This window comes from Haliaeetus albicilla, chromosome 15 (genome assembly GCF_947461875.1).
Source record: "Haliaeetus albicilla chromosome 15, bHalAlb1.1, whole genome shotgun sequence".
Taxonomy (NCBI): Eukaryota; Metazoa; Chordata; class Aves; order Accipitriformes; family Accipitridae; genus Haliaeetus; species Haliaeetus albicilla.
This window is the reverse complement of record NC_091497.1, coordinates 22,274,166-22,292,156: the sequence shown is the minus strand read 5'-3', so window position 1 is coordinate 22,292,156 and position 17,991 is coordinate 22,274,166.

The following is a 17,991-nucleotide window of genomic DNA, read 5'->3' as shown; positions in this document are numbered from 1 at the left end:
GAATGGAAGGTTTTTGTCATGGTTTAGCCCCAGCTAGCAACTAAGCATCACACAGCCACTCACTCACCTTCCCCCCCGCCGCCAGTGGGATGGGGGAGAAAATCAGGAAAAGAAGTAAAACTCGTGGGTTGAGATAAGAACAGTTTAATGGAACAGAAAAGAAGAAACTAATAATGATAATGATAACACTAATAAAATGACAATAGTAATAATAAAAGGATTAGCATGTATAAATGATGCACAGTGCAATTGCTCACCACCCGCCGATCGACACCCAGCTAGTCCCCAAGTGGTGAACCCCCTGCCCCCACTCCCCCCAGTTTATATACTAGATGTGACGTCACATGGTATGGAATACCCCATTGGCCAGTTTGGGTCAGCTGCCCTGGCCATGTCCCCTTCCAACTTCTTGTGCCCCTCCAGCCTTCTTGCTGGCTGGGCACGAGAAGCTGAAAAATCCTTGACTATAGTCTAAACACTACTTAGCAACAACTGAAAACATCAGTGTTATCAACATTCTTCTCATACTTAACTCAAAAACAACACTGTACCAGCTACTAGGAAGACAATTAACTCTGTCCCAGCTGAAACTAGGACAGTTTTACATAGTAATTCAACACATAAACAATTCAGTGCACCCAAAAGGATATTTTCAAGAGTTAGAGCAAGTTATAGATTCTATGTGTGCTGACAGAAGAGTAGGAAACACAGTTGCTAAGGGAAATTTCTGAACTGAAAGTCCAAGAAACGGTATGAGCACAAAACATTCTCCAGCAAGGATTCAAAATCAGTATTGGTTAACTCATACATATCACGCATCATAATGTTTTCTCTCCCCAGTGAAGAACTTGGTTTGCTGGCATCTACCTTCTGATTCCATTCACATACTCCCTGCATTCCAGTAGTATGCGGTTGAATTACATAAAGATCACAGTTATCTGCTAAGCTAAATGGGTGACACAAATGAGACATCAGTTTAGGTTGAAGTGCTGTCCAGTTACATTGTTAAAGTAGTGGCAGATGAAGAGGCTAAGCCACTACCCATCATATTTGAGAAGTCATGGCAGTCCCAGGAAGTTCCCACTGACTGGAAAGGGAAACATGACTCCCATTCTTAAAAAGGGAAAAAAGGAAGAGCTGGGGAACTACAGCCCACCCAGTCAGTCTCACCTCTGTGCCTGGCAAGATCATGGAGCAGATCCTCCTGGAAACGATGCTAAGGCACATGGAAAATAAGGAGGTGACTGCTGACAGCCAACATGGCTTCACTAAGGCCAAATCATGCCTGACAAATTTGTTGGCGTTCTACAACAGGGTTACAGTGCTGGTGGATAAGGGAAGAGCAATGGACGTCATCTACCTGGACTTGTGCAAAGCATTTGACACTATCCTGCACAACATCCTTGTCTCTAAATTGGAGACACATGGATTTGACGGATAGACCACTCAGTGGATAAGGAATTGGCTGGATGGTCACACTCATAGACTTGTGGTCAATGGCTCGATGTCCAAGTGGAGACCAGTGATGGGTGGTGTTCCTCAGGGGTTGGTATCGGGACCAGCGCTGTTTAACATCTTTGTCAGCAACATGGACAGTGGGTTTGAGTGTACCCTCAGCAAGTTTGCCAACAACACCAACCTGTGTGGTGTGGTTGACACATTGGAGGGAAGGGATGCCATACAGAGGGATCTTGACAGGCTTGTGAGGTGAGCCCGTCTGAACTTTATGAAGTTCAACAAGGCCAAGTGCAAGGTCCTGCACATGTGTCGGGATAATCTCAAGCACAAATACAGGCTGGGCAATGAGTGGATTGAGAGCAGCTCTGTGGAGAAGGACTTGGGTGTTTAGTAGATGAAAAAAACCCAACACCTGAATATGATGAAGAGGTATAAAAATGTAAAGACAATAGTAACAGAGCTCAAGAAAAGAAAACAGGGTAAAAGCAGGGAAATTGTATATTGATTACAGGTAAGTAATGAAAAGGGTTTTTCTTGTATAACATTATTTTAGGGGGTATCTTTATATTATATTCATAGAAGTCTTCTCCTTGGTTTGATATCATAGCTGCTTTCTAAATCATTGTAGCATTCTGTCATACGTGATGCTTTGGGGCAATGGTCTCCACTGTAACTATGCATTATAAGCACACTACCACCTTTTGTTGGTTTTGACCCAGCCATCCACTAGTGTAATTTTGTCAGCTACAATATTTTTACTAACAGAACAGAGAACAGGCATTCCCTATTCACATTCTCAAATTTATGGATCCCTTTCGTCATATGCCATAGGATGAATTGGAAGCAAATTATACTTTAGGCACTAAATCCTCTTCATCTTTGTTCTGTGTTTCTTTTCTATTTCTGGGTTTGTTTTTTTTGAGATAGAGAAAGAATTAAACACATAATTCTCGAAACAGGTGTACATTAACATTTACAGCAGTATGTTTTGTTTTACATTTTGGAACTAAAAAGTAGTTTTCCCTGAACACGTTAGAAAGGACCAACTTTTAACATGTTGATACTTAAATTCATTAAGTTGGAATTGCTGTCATGTTTTCTAGAGCTTCCAAAACAATTTTAAACTGACCAAATTGGCTACTGGTATCATTAAGATATGGCCTAACAGATCTCAGTATGGAATAATTTAATATGCAGAAAGCTGAATCTGCACCATTAGATCTACCCACTAATGGAAAACACAAGGCCTCCATTGATTTATACAATGAAACATCTGACCTATAAATTAAGGACAGGATAGAAAGGATTATACTGTTTTCCTACCATAATTTATTTTAACCTAGTTCTTTTATATATACATATTGTTGGAGAGCAAGGTTAAGGGTTGTGTTGCTGTTAAGACGATTGAAACTGAGTTCGTTCCACTAGCCTTAACCTGGCAGCATGGGGAAGGCAGATGTTAGGAAGACAGAGTGGTGCAATAGGAAGACTTTAAGTGTGTGAGGAGAGTACCATTTGTACTACATCTGTACTGCAGCCTAGTCTCATAAGGAGCTAGTGTCCCACTCTGCAGCTTGGACATTTTCTCAAATACTTTGTAAAGAAAAATGTACTGTATTTACCCACTTCTCTACATATACTACACCTCTTGAAAACAGATTCTCAATGTGACAAAGACTGTAGTTTCCAATGTCTTCTTAACATTTTAAGGAACACATAGTTTTACTAAATATTTAATCAGAGTGATATATTTTGTTTAGCTTAGCAAAAATCAATGAAATAGTAGAATATTATTATCTTAACTAGTAAATTATATATAGGTTTAAACTGAAGTCTGGAGAGTGAAGATGAAAAATATGTACTAAATTTGAAAGACAATTGTAATTATTAAAGGAGTAGAAATGCTTTACCTTTTTGGCTTTATTTTTTGAGATCATAATAATATCTCTCATGATTAAATTTCATGGTGACACCTTGCGGCCCTTTGTTTTGAAATACACTGTTCTACAAAGGGAAGCAAATCCAAGAGCTAACTAACTGCCTTTAGTAGGTGACCTTGTCTACAAGGCAAAGAATCTTCCTTTAGTTGAAGTAATTGAACATTGTGCTTTTATAGTAAAGAATTTAGATTAGAGTCTACATGAGTATTCAGAATCACGGATAATAGTGAAGAAAAAGCAGAGTTACTTAAATTTGTCAATATAATAAAACAAAATCAGTAGTAAAAACAACCTTAACCACAATTCTGTCATGTTTGTATGACATGGATGGTTAAAGGCGGATTTTTTATCCATTAAATCTAACTCCACCCAGTGGCTGTGAATTGTGATTTGATGGCAACAGAAATTTGGAGGTAGCTGGTATGTCCTGCAAAAGTCTGTTTCTGTCATGAGAATGGCTTAGAGATTGATAATTTATTGTAAAGGCTTTTAGGACATAGTTTTCTTAGAGGACAAGATGAAAGAGTAAGGCTCAGATTTCAGTTCTTTGTTGTTTGAAGGCAATATTAAAGGTAGTGCTGCCTTTAAAAGCTCAGTCCAGTTCCCATCAACAGCATTGTTTTGTTACCTAACTCATTTTGCAAGTTTCTCAAAAGGCAAATAAAAAATCCTTTCTCCTTTCTTCCTTATAGCCTAATGAAGAAGGTGTCATAGTGAGCAGCTATATGCAATAATCTAATGGGGGATTCAGTTGCATAAACACTGGTGTCTAGTGGCATGTGAGATGACACCAGATTACTGGAAATCTGTACCTTTCCGAAGCAATAAATGGCAGGATCTCCCATAGTGTCTGCATTCAGGCAACTGAATGCCAATCCTAAGTCTTTTTTTACCTCTGTCTTGCAACTTGATATGCAGGATTTTTACATCCTTGATGAATTATATTATTTCAGGTGATGAAGCCCTCTAGGAAACTTGACACATTGGTCTATTACCCCTAATGATAATTGCACAGTCTGCCCTTATTCTCCCTTCCCTTCCTTCTCTCTGCCCTTCCTTTCACCTTCGCTTCCTTCTGCCCTTCTGTCCTTTTTCTGTAGGACAAAACTGTTACAGCCTTTTCATGTGGCCAGGCAGCCTAAGTTTTGTCAAAACCTTTTGAAGATGATGATGTCAGCCCTTATTTTCCATGTCCAAAAAGTGGTATCAAGACCTTCATTTGTTTTATCCTGTCATATAGATGTTTGATAGGATGACATATATTGGCATTTTGACTCTATTTATGTCAGTGTTGTCATGTTTCTCAGAGCTGTATGATAGATTATCCTGTACTAGCTACTGTTACCTTAAATTATTGACCAGAACTTTGGGCCTTGTCTTTTCCTAAACAGTTTTTAGAAGGCCTAGCAGCTTATCTATATTGCCTTCAAAACAGCTGTCTACAACATATCAGTGAAGAATCTTAAGATCTTCCTGTTGATAACTTTCAAGTTATTGTAATCTACCTCTGTTGCTACATATTCTGTTTCATCTCCCATTGTTCCCAAGAAGGTGACTTTCTAGGTGAGTCATGAGCAGGTAATTTTGTTCTTATGATTGCTGAGATCATTCTGCAATCGACGTAATGTTCCAAATAACTTACAAATTCACACACGCACAAAACCTTTCTTCATTCTTCTACACACTAAAGTGCTTTTTGTGTGTTTTTTCTTTCTCCAACTCATACACCTACATACACCACACATTTGCATTACATGTGCTTAGATCATTGCCTTTTACTCATGGCAATGAATGGGTCCTACTAATGCAATAGCTGCTTGCACCTTTCTCTTTTCTTCATCCATCTTATATATAGCAGAGTGTTTACTGTGTTCTTTTTTGTCACCCTCAGTATCCCAGATGCTTCAGTTTACTTTCCAAACCATGTCTACCTTTGAGGACTTGTTTCCATTCTATTAAATCAATGAACATTCATTTTTCTCTTTTGTTGTATCTACTATCAGAACATAAGCCTGATTTAAGGTGAAACAAAAGTTTAGAACTGATTATCCTTTTTCTGAGATGGAAATTAGACTCATGCTGCTGACTGGTTATTGTTTCCTGACTTAGAGAATATGATAATCCATCAATTTTCTCTGTTTTCTATACATTATGTGTTCCAGATGATCTCTCATAGCCATTTTAATCTTTAAAGGCTGTTTCTTTTTGTTGTGGTTTAATCCCAGTAGGCAGTTCAGCCTGACACAGCCACTCACTCACTCCCCCACAGTGGGATGGGGAAGAGAAACGGAAGGGTAAAAGTACGGTAACTCATGGATTGAGATAAAGACAGTTTAATAGGTAAAGCAAAAGCTGTTTGTGCAAGCAAACAAAATAAGAAATTCCTTCACTACTTCCCATCGGCAGGCAGATGTTTAGCTGTTTCCAGGAAAGCAGGGCTTCATCACACGTAATGGTTATTTGGGAAGAAAAACACCATCACTCCGAACATCTCCTTCTTCCTTCTTCTTCCCCCAGCTTTATATGCTGAGCATGATGTCCTATGGTCTGGGATATCCCTTGGGTCAGTTGGGGTCAGCTGTCCCGGCTGTGTCCCCTCCCAACTCCTTGTGCCCCCCACAGCCTGCTCACTGGTGGGGTGGGCTGAGAAGCAGAAAAGGTCTTGGCTCTGGGTAAGCACTGCTCAGCAGTAATGAGAATAAAACTCTCATGCTGATAATTCTTGGAGTGTATGCTCAGTTCTTCTTCTTATATGACTATTTTATGAATTTTCATTGGTAAATAATGATGCCACTGGATTCCTTTCCACTATTTTTTTCCTCACAGAGTTTTTTTACATTAATAAAAACATATGCAATATTATTTCTGTGGCAAAATATTTATACAGGATTTGTTGCAGTCAAATCACTTAAGAAAGCAGAGGATCTATATGAGACTTAAATAAAACTAAATAAAATAGAAGTAGACCAACGTGAAAATCTAGACTCAGATCAAAACTAGGTCTTTCTGCTTCTTTTATGAACTTCAGAATTGAATTATGACATGCAGAACAGAGAATGTTAGCAACAGAAATGTATTTTAATATATGCTAGAGACTCAAATAGCAAAACCTTTATGCTACAAATTCAGATTTTTATCAAACTAAACTGAACAGCAGAATACATATCCTGTTCTGTCAGGCACACAGACTTTTCTTTCAGGCACAATGAAAATCTGTTTTGGCACTTTTTTCTTCATTTCATGTGTAATAAATATATAGATATAGATACGTGTATGCATATGCGTGAACTTCATTCCTCAAGACTGCAGTATGTATATACTTTAAGATTTATTTGGCTACAGTTAAATATATGCATAATGTTTACTCAGCAAACTAATTATGGGAAGTCTAAAGGTTTTCAGAGCTTTTTGTTTTTCTTGAAGTGATTCAGGTAGACATTTTATGGAAACAAAATTGATTTTGACAAATATACTTTAAAAGCAAAGAAAAAACAAATCAGTCAAAAATGTTGACCAAATTTACATACAGAAATATTCACATAGGACTATGGATTCTGAGAAGAATTCTGCTTTCAAGAACATAAAAGAACACAATTATTACTAAGTAGCTTTTTTCAAGATATACCAGATCTCATACAGATGCTTTCCTCTCTTTTTTTCATTAACTATTAATATTCACATAGGAAAGAAACATGGAACTGCATAGGGAAGAACTTATTAAATGTGTTGGTTTCAATTTCTATCTTAAATTTAGAAAGAACAAAAATAAAAAATAATTAAAAAAATTAACCCTTGGACAGAGATACCTTTTTCCACTTACTAAGGTAATCTAATAACTAGTGAATTCATAAGGAAAGATGCCAATTAAAAAGAATATTTCAGGCTCTTCAAAATACCCTTCTATTCCTTCTGAATTTAATCATACATCTGTAAGCTTCAACTACATTGCCATTTAGCGTGATTATTTTGTCTTCATAGACTTAGAAAAGAATAAATATGTCCTGGTTTGAATTTCCTTTCTTGCCCTACTGCTTCTTTCTGTTATTGTAATGTTTCACTTGTCTACTGCTACTGTGATATGATCATCCTAAACATGTCTAACAATGACTGCACTTTTTTTTTTTGCTTCTACCTAAAACTCATCCACAGAAGAAAAAAAATAAGGCTGTAATCACATGGGGGTTTTAATTTGAAAGACAGACTTAACTGCCCCTAGGCGAAATTGGAAACCACTATTTTTTTCCAGTTAAAAATGGGTCAATATTTTGCATTTGTATACATTTAATTATATATTTTAAAGGAAATTTTACACAGCATAGATAAATGTAAAAGCTCTCAAAGGCAGAGTTAACAATGGTAAGTATTTGACTTTAAAGTGGTTTATAATTATTTATTTGTATCTAAGCTCAGAGAGTTTTTTAAATTTTTTAGGCTGATTTCAGGTTTCGATTTGTTTAACTATTTATTTTTTGTTACATTCCACTATATGTAGGTGTTTAATTGGCAAATTCAGTCTTTCTAAAACCATACGGATGAAGGTTTTTCCTGTGAAAGGAAGGTTTCTCCTGTGAACTCTGTAGCAAAATAAACATCTCACTACTTCCAGCTTAGACGTTTGTATGAAGACTTGAAAAATGAGACAAGAGTTCTCTTTCAACATTTCAGGTAAATGGAATCAGGGGACTCTAAGTATCCCATCTCACCAGGCATTCAGCAATTCATAAAAAAACATGACTTAAATTACCTTTTAAGCATACAACCCCTATCTAAAAGTGAGATTATTTTGAATAATTTATGATTCAGAAGTGATTAAGTATGTCTCCAGCAGTTCAACTCACCTTGAATTAATTAAACTTAATGCTAACAGAATAGTCTTCCAATTGGCTTCCTGGATGAATCTTTAAGGTAGTGACTTCCAATGGCAAGGCAAAATATTCACACTGCCTGCTAGTTACTGTCAAGAGAATGTCTAACCCTTGTTCCTTGCAACCAAGTGGGGTTCCTGCTTTACTTCAAACTAAAGTTCCAATGATAACTCTCTGTCTACTACATTGGGCCCCACACTTGCCTGGTTCTAATCCAGTCAATGTCATGGCATGTTTGATGGCTGACTTTGATGGGTGCAAAAATTAGACTAGTGCTGAATGTGTAAGAGAATGACACCTTTTATCTAATCATCTTTATAAATTAATGTTGTGGTTTAAAATGGACCCAGTTAAGAACAATGATACTTAATACTCATTCTTCACCAGTCCAAAGAACTACAGAGAACTGATTCATATAAAAACTACAATCTGTAGATACTGAATATGTTCAGAGCCACTCACTTCTTGTATTTGAAATTGCTAACAAGATTTCCAGAAGAAGTATCATAAAATCATTCCAAAGGATGTTCCACTATATTTATTGCTTCTTCCATGAAAGTTTCTATAACATAATCAGGGACATTTTAATATCGTCACATGTATAGAGAAATGAAATTTTATACCCGGTATTAATTAAAAATATTTAGGAACATATGGGAAATTTTCTGTACCGTTGCAATATATATTAATAGCAGAGTTCCATAGATATAGTTTCAACCCCATAGTTTCAGAGCTGAAAACAGTGGAATTATTATTAGAATGATTTACTAATATATCAGCCCTTTCTGCCTTCGCTTTATAGAATATAGATGAGAGGTGAAGAAAACCTTCTGACATTATTAATAGGACTCTGTGGAAGGACTGAAGCCTAAGCATTTGCCTGCCTACCTCCATGGCAGCAAAAACTCTTTCCATTTTATGAAGACTGAGAAACATATATGTTGTGGGTTTTAGGATCTGAAATAGAAAAAACTTCTCTTTCATGTTCTATCACCAGGTGAAGCAAGATACTTCACAACTGGAAAACTACCCAGGGCTCGATTTATACTCTTCCAAATAAAAACAAAATTCCTGGTTACTCAGAGTATGTCTCAACTAAGTAAAATAAACATCTGCAAGGCAGAGGTATACATCAGGTCACCTTTAGAAACCATAGAAAGAAAAAAGTTGACATTTCAGTACACACTTTTTATCATCTTAAAGTGGCAATTTAAATAGATCAGATAAAAGTTACTCCAAAAGTGTAATTTTCTCCCACTTAATTTAAAAGGAGTTTATAGTAGTCAGCTCAGATGTAGGTAATAACAGTATGCAAAGTTAGGTGAAATTAATCCCCTTCTCTGACTCCAGATTTTTGCTACATCCACCATCTGTTGTGCTTGAAAAATTGTTCAACCACTGAAAAAAAGTACATAAACAGATTCCATTTCCATCTTCTCTTCATGAACGTTATGTTATTTTTCTGTGTCTGTGAGAACATTGCAAGGTCTCATAATGCATAAAGCTCACTTTTGGGGATCAAGCCTCTTTACCACTAATAAAATTTCTCTCTGACTGAACTGACAGAAATGCATTAAAGTCTTTATATGGCTACATGCTATTCTTATACAGAAACAGATCTGAGGGTATTTCACTCCCATAAACCGGACAAAGGATATAGACTCAAAAGGCCTTTGAACAGATAAGTTAAAGTCACAGCTGCTCTGGGATGTGTGATGATGATGCAAATCTTACAATGGCAGGGAAAAAGTTGACATCTATTTCTCTCAATGACATTGGCTCATGATAGCAATAGTAGCATGTGGAAGAATTACCAGTGAATGATTAAAGCTGCAAATGAGATACACAGGAGGCATTTTGTAGACACAAATTAGGTTGCAACTGGAAGGTCAAAAGATGAAAGCCTGAATTGTGGTTTTACTCCCCCTTTTTTCATCCAGTTAGTCTTCCTCAAGTCTTGTTTTCTTTCATCCACTATTTGTCTAAAAGATCATAGAACAACATAAATAAATCTTGAAAGATGCCCAAGAGATTCTATGGACAATCCCCTTTCCAAAAAAGGATCAAAATACCATACAAGTATTTTGTTTATATTGAAAGGTACATTTTAAAAAAAGAAATCTCCCATTCTGTTTCTCTTGCATTACATATAGATAGACACATGGTAAAACCTGCACAAATATATATACATACCTATATCTATATGTACATATATATGTACATATAAATATATTGCACATCTTCTTCACACTCTGTAGCAATTTTCAACCTATTCAACTACTCCTAATATTGTGCTGGCAACATCAAACAGTGCTAGTAAACATAAATGGGTTTGCATTATAAGATTATTATAAGATCGAGGTACTTAAAAACTTGTAAATACATAAGCTCAACTGCAGTCAAAGGTATGTGTGTTAGATCCAGGTATCAAACCCATTTTTCTCCCAGAAAATGATGAAACCTGAATAGATATCAAAGGTTGAATATTTATTTAGATGAATTTGAGCCATGGCACTTATTTATTTGCTGTTCTCTCATGCTGTGAAATACTCCCAGCAGCCTGTTGTTTGTCAGCATCCAGTATATGGCTGGTTCCTTTGCCAGCCTGTTGGGGTGCACCCTTCCCCCATGGTGAGGCTTATCGAGTGCTGCTGCTGCAGCTCTGAGTCTGTTGGAAGCCTTGTCTAGCTCCCAGTCCAAGAATTAAACCGAACATTACAAGTTGCTACAGGACCTCCACACTGATCCAGAAATACGCATATCTCATGGTATCCCAGGAACCCTGACAATGCAGTTGTTATTTTGAAAAGCCAAATAGATAATACCATTTGAACATGCTAGTGAAAGATGAGGTATATTAGAAAAGTTAAGAGTTTTAACAGAGGCGTAATTTTGAACTTTATACAACATGTGGCAGGTGACATTGCTTTTGTAAGCTTGTTGTGGTACCTGTTTTCCTTTTTCCATTATTCTCATAGGGATATACTTGTTTCCCAAGCCCCATACATGCAATAAATAAAATCAGCAGCTGTGTGAAAGGTTAAGCACAGGGCAAATGGATTTCTGCATTAGTGTCCCAAGGACACATGATAGAGCAAATTCTTCACAATTGGCAACAGAGTAATCAATATTGAGTATGCAGACATTCCTACGGAGCTTGTACAATATAAATAGAAGTCCAGTTTTAAACCCCTTCCTTATTGAAATAGCTACCACCCCCCCTCCCCCCCAAAAAAAGACTTTGCTTGGGTTTTTTTCTGAGATTACAGTATCTGACCTGTTTGAACACATCAGACCTAGCTGCCTTAGTGAAGGTTTGTCAAGATACAGGAAACACAAGGCATAAAATATTAACAACCTTTCCTTAAGATTTTGCTTGTACTAAACAACTACTTCCCTGACTTAAGAAAAACAAAACTAAGCAGAAATTGATTTTCTAAATCTTATAAATATTTTGTGAGAATTATTTAATTAGCACAATTATGACCACCAAGTATTTTTAGTTTTAGTTTAGAAAATGGACAGCTATCTGGTTTAGGAATCTGTTTTTATTAAACTTCTATGCAAATAAGATAAGCAGTTGCATAGCTGGGGATAAAGCTGTGTCATGCTTAGAGTAGTGGAAATAGCATTACCGTTATGCTTGAATTACAATAGGATAAGGGAAAAGAAGCTGGCCTGAGCTGTTAAAAAATAGCAGTCCCTACAACTTAGTTCAATGAAAGTATTAGGGCATTCGAGAGCTGACCAGCTCTCACTCTCAGTGTCTACAATCAAAATTGCTATTCTAGGAATTTCAGTTTAGTTTTGAAGGTGGCTAAAATGTATTAACTCTTATGGTTTCAGCACTGGAATTCTTTAGGGATCAAAATATTTATTTATAGGCATGTTCAGAGGTATTTTATTCATATCTACACAAAGCAGTTCAGTTTCTGCTCATATCTACAACTTTAGTGAGACCAACAGATAGTGTTTCTTCACCTGTGTGGCCCTGAAGCTTGATCTCGTCATCATTAGTTAGATCACATCTTGAAAAGCAGACCCTACACATAATTAAATGGAAAAAAAGGAACAATCCAGCTTATTTAACTAACATGTTGTGGCTAGCCTATTCACTCAGGACACAGAATTCCATTTTTCTCTCAATGCAGTTCACATCCAGTTTTTCTGTAAAGACCATTTTGCTTATCAAGTTCTTGTGTTTTGTAGAAAAAAAATAAAATATCCTAGAGGCAGGAGAACTCAAATTCTTTCTCTGTTGGTATTTCTCCACTTTGAAATTAGACATTCAGGAGAACAAGACTTTAAAACCAGGCTATTGCCCTAAAATATATTGCATAATACAGTCAGGTAAAAAAGTAAAATACCTCAGAAAGCCATAGATGAACAACACATAATAGCTAAAAATTGTACATAGACATTATATATTCAAAGATTCAAAATATTGCAAATATTATAAAAAATCACCTGAAGAAATAACCAGAAATTTGGAGGTTTTCTATTCTTTGAACTTGGTTTACAAATACTACTTACAGGAAGACTGACGAGCTGTCCCTGAAATAGCTCTGCACTGCAGTGTGAAACAGATGTGGGGTTTTGTCATTTGCTTTGCATTTCCTGAGGTTGTCAGCTTGTGTGAGTTTTCTTTTTATTTTGGATCCCTCACACTGTCTTTTTAAAATGTGCATTACTTATTTAGAACTTTTTAAAAATGCATGTCACTGAGTTGAAAAACTGCTCCAAGTTCATAGCTGTGAAAATCCAAACCAGGGGATAAATTCTAAGCCTCAAGTATCTTCAACAATTTGGAGAATTCTAGGCAATCTAGGGACATAAACTGATTAATGTTTAGCTCTATAAAATAAACATGGGGAAAAAGGATTTATTCCCGCTGTGACTACTGTGTGTTATATAAGCAGGTTCTGTGATAGTGCTAAGTACATAGAGGAGGAAGAGAGAAGTGCAGTGAAACTGCAGATTTCACTCTTTTTCATTCTTCTTCACCAAGCTGAGAGCAGAGACCAGATTGTATCTACTTAAAAGGAAGTTAAAGGTGTCAGTGCTGAACTAGGTTATCTAAGCCACCCTGGGGAACTTCTTCAGTTCAGTCTTGAACAGAGAACAGGTTTAAAACTGCAACTTATGTTTTTGGTTCCTGCTTGTTTTATACAATACTGAGATAAATGAAATTTAAGCAGAATTATAGTTACAACACTGCAAAACAATGGACAATGTTTGGTTAAATTGGTCAGCATTTCAAAAATTAGAGTGTAATCTGGCAAAGCACATAGAGTTTTAAAATGCTCCATGGATGTGGAAGTTCAAGAACACCATGCAGGAGTCTCCTCTAGCCTACTAAGGTGACTCTGCCCCCATCATGCATCAGGTCTCAAATTAAACGTTTTCTGGCATATAAAATTATACTGTAATAAATCCCCACCACACCCATCTGTTTATAGTACAGATTAGAACACCAGCTGCCTCCTGTGAAAAGGGATAAAATAGTCTTCCCTTCACATAGCTTGCTGGAAAAGTCCAAATATCTAGCCAAACTTAGATCATGCTTCACTCACTCAGGCTGCTGGCCAAGACAGTAAGACAGTAACAAGATAGTAATCAAAGCGTTTGTTCAGGAAGTGAGGGGTTTAAGTCTTTCTCATTCTAAGATGATTTCGATTTTGCAAAAGTACTTTCAGTCTCAGACTTTAGACTGCTCTGCATAAAACTTGCCCACACAATTCTTTTGGAATCTAAACGACTGGACTGTCAGAAATAGATCCAGCAGAGTAATACGTAAGTTGTAAACTAACTGCAATCCAGTTCTGAGTGCTTGCTTAGCTAGGATGGCAGATAGGGGCTGAAAACAGGCAAAAGAGTATTTTGTTCTTTGAAATGTTGCTGGATTCTTCTCTAGCAGTTTTCTAAAAATACAGGAAAAGTACACCCACTTTGTTATGGTTGATCTTACTTCTAAGCTGTCATTGAAAAGGCGGACATCACCCTTACCAGCTAGAACCCTGGTTTTACATGGAAGAATAACATCTACCTTGACTGAAAGACATTTCTAAGAACTGTAGGAATCCTATCATTCTCAAGCTAAACAGGGTAGCATCTGCAGTGGTAGGCAGGTTTAGAAATCACATGAAATGGATTATTTTCTGGATCTTGAGTTTTTAATCATATAAGTCTTTTTTATCCTTTGTTTGCATTTTGGCTAGTGTAGATATCTCAGCAAACAATAAGCTGTGTGCTATAAATCTCAAACTTGTTATTCCATCTTCCTAATACAGTCTGCATTACTTGTAGAAATCTAAGTCAGCACTGGCAAAGTTTGGTTTCCAGAACTGGATAACTCACTTCTAGCCATTTAGGCTCAGATTCAACTCCTCTTTTAGTACCTAACTTCTTGCTGAAACCCACAGCACACTTACAATTTATTCACACTGTTTTCAGTCCAGCTCTTCACACATACGGAAGCTGCAAAACTTTCAGTAGAACAATGCTGTGTATTAAGTTAAATCATTAGAAATGTAAACTGATGTCACATATTCTTCACTACAGCTATAGATCTTTTATTCAGAAAGCTTCTTGGTTTGTTAACAATTGATATCACATACCTAGTTTTGAAAGAAAACATGATGTTTTAGTTTAGCTCTTCTCTAAAAAACCTACTGTATTCACAATGTTCTAATTGTTATCAGAACTGCAATCACAGAATCAACAAAAAAAGGACTTTCAAAAAACATCAAGGTACCTGCAGTGTGTCCTTTCTGTAAGCTCTGGCTGAGACATAAGTCAGAAACTTCTCCGTTACATATGAAATAAAAACTGGACAAAAAACATGTAACTAAGTTACTGATGCAGAACTGAATTTTAGCTTTAGCAAAGGTTAGTTTGTACCACTTCTGGTAGATTTTTTAAGAAAATTATGTTCAGTTTTCCATGGCAGTTGGAGGGAGAAGAGCAGTCAATCCAAGCAATTCTTAGTGTCTGGTAGGCTCTCTCTTCTAGATAAGCAGGTCTCTTGCTGTAGCTGAATGCAAGAAACAGAAGGCAGGAAAAAGGACAGACCGTCTGGCTACTTCGCAGTGTGACGATACTGAACACTACTGGAGTGTTGTTCAGAACTTGCCAGTGAGCACAGAATTAGGAATATCAGGCCCAAATGCTTCAAAATTAGGGGAATTTAGTTTAGCAGAGGTATTTACATTAAAATTTTTCAACAAAAGCTGGTATAACAGGGTGTAGAGTCATTTCAGTTCAAAGGAAAAGCTGAATAGGCTGTTGGAGAGTGATTAAAGAAACTGTATTCCCAACTCTAGAATTATGCAAATAAAACCATTTTTAGCATTCATTGGGTGCATAAGATGTATTTAAGGATAAAAATATGTCTTAATCCATAGAGAATTACTTCTGTAGAAATAACTGGCAAGAAGACTTTTTTAGAATATTCTAATTTATACAAAGTAAATCATAGTTAAACTATAAAATACACCATGTATAACTGAGAATGTTCAGGGAATTCTGTTTAGCTTTAAGACATCTAATCACTTTACCTATTTTTTTTTTCAGATACTTGTGGGTTTTTTTAAAGTATGGTATTTAAAATTTAGGATAAACTTGTTGAAAAACAGAAGTATTTACTTTCTCTGATGAGGGGATCTTTTTTCCTAAAGTGTTGTCTCATGTTTTTTTCATTGTCAGGGTTGGATTTCAGTTCATCACAAAATAATTGGTTAGTGTGATGTCTGCTGGCTCAGATGTGATGGCTGAAATTAAAGCCAGTAACAAACATCTTGTATTAATCTCATTAATATAAATGTATATGAATGTCAAGTTTTATCTTTTGAATGTAATGCACAGTTCAGTGTTTGAAAAAGATGAAAATGAAATGTGAATAATGCCCACTGAGGCAGAAAGGAATGTTTTAATACATAGTCAGTTAACATCTTGTTGACAGCTTTCTAAGCCCCAAAGAACTCTCAAGGTGGAGCTAAGCCATAAAAAAAAAGACTGCTTGCCCAAACCTAGCCCTTATGAGGTTTTATGTGGCACAAAAAGACCGACACTGACCATGAACCTATTGTCTTGTGAGCTGTACATGAAGAGAGACCTTATGCATCTAAATTTAAGGTATGTTGGCTAAGAATTTTTTTTATTTTCCCCCAGCATTTTCACCTGTTTCTCAGTAGTCTTGCAAATGCCTGGTAGTTTTGTAAGTAAATATACCTATTCTTTGCAGAAAGCAAGCTGGACACTTCAGAAAGGAATTCACAATAATCTGCATACTAAATAATACATCAGTAAGAAACACTGAAGAAAATTTGTGTCTTAAAGCCTTTCCTTCCAGGGTTTGGGTATCTAATTGAGCTTCAGTAGATTTCTTATGTTGATTCAGAATTCATAGGTCAGACTCTTAGGTTAAAAGCTGAAAAAGAGCAGTAGAAATCCCTCCTTCCTTCCGTAGTAAAAGTTGTAGATTTGAGCCAAAGTCTCAAATGTCTCAGGGCATTTCTTACCCTTATTTCCTTATTCTGACAAAAAAAATATTTCGGAATTATCTTTAAAGTGACAGCTTCAAGGAAAGTGCCTTCCTCACCCATACCTGGATCCAAACTGTGTCAGGCAGAGAAGAAATTTGAACCATGGTCTCATAGTCTGGGTGTCAGTCTGCTCTAGTGGGCTGAGCAGAAACATAGAGGAACTTTGAGTCTCTGAAACCAAAAAAGGTTAAGTATCAGATATGTGGCAAATTTTCTTATATGGTCAAGGACTAACTGTTATTGCATCTGCCATACATATCTAGGGAACTTAATTCTCTAAAACTTGTTTAGTTAGAGAGGAACATATAAGCTGAAGACACATCTGTGGACATGAATATTAGAGTCATATATATAAGGTAAGACAAAGTATACATAAGTATTTAGAATCTTAAGTCCTTAATGAAAGTTTTTTATAGATTCAGCCTGTGGCTAATACAGTCCCATGTCTCCTGGAGAGCTAGCTGATATACTAGTCAACCAGGGTTTCCTTCCACTATAGACAACAGAATTAAGTATTACAGATTTTTTTTTTTTTCTAATTGGTCCAAATGAGTCAATAAATACTTAGATTGTAGACAGTCTTCACTAGTTTATTTATAGGCCTTGAAAATTTTCATAATATTATCTTGCCTGATGATCTTTATGGGAGATCTCTAAGATGGGATTTGAAGTGCATTTTCAATTGTAGATAGTTTATGGAAAACATATCACTTTAAATGTTTCTCTGATTGAATCTAGGATTCAAGTTTCCTTGATGATATCACAGAAAGTCTGCTAATTAGATTTGTACCTCTGTCTCATAGTGGAAAACAGACTTTTGATTTGTGGAAGTCTACGCTTTCTTACATTTCCAGGTTCCTCAAGGAACCAAAAACTTATTTTTAATTTTATATTTTAAATACTAAATAAAAAAATCCCTGTACCTGAGAAGAAGTATAAATATAGAATTTGCATACATATACACAAACATTATATAAATATAGATATGTATATTATATAGTTTTTTATCCAAAAGTTTGTACATAGGATTGGATGGAGTTTAGAACCCGATATTAAAATTGTGGTCTGATATTCCCCAAATTTACATAGTGCAGATGTAAAATTCTCTTTTACAGCCAATAGCTGTCTGTGTAATTATTAGCTTTGGCTCTGTAATTAGAAAAGTAACTGATTTTAAAATTTGTT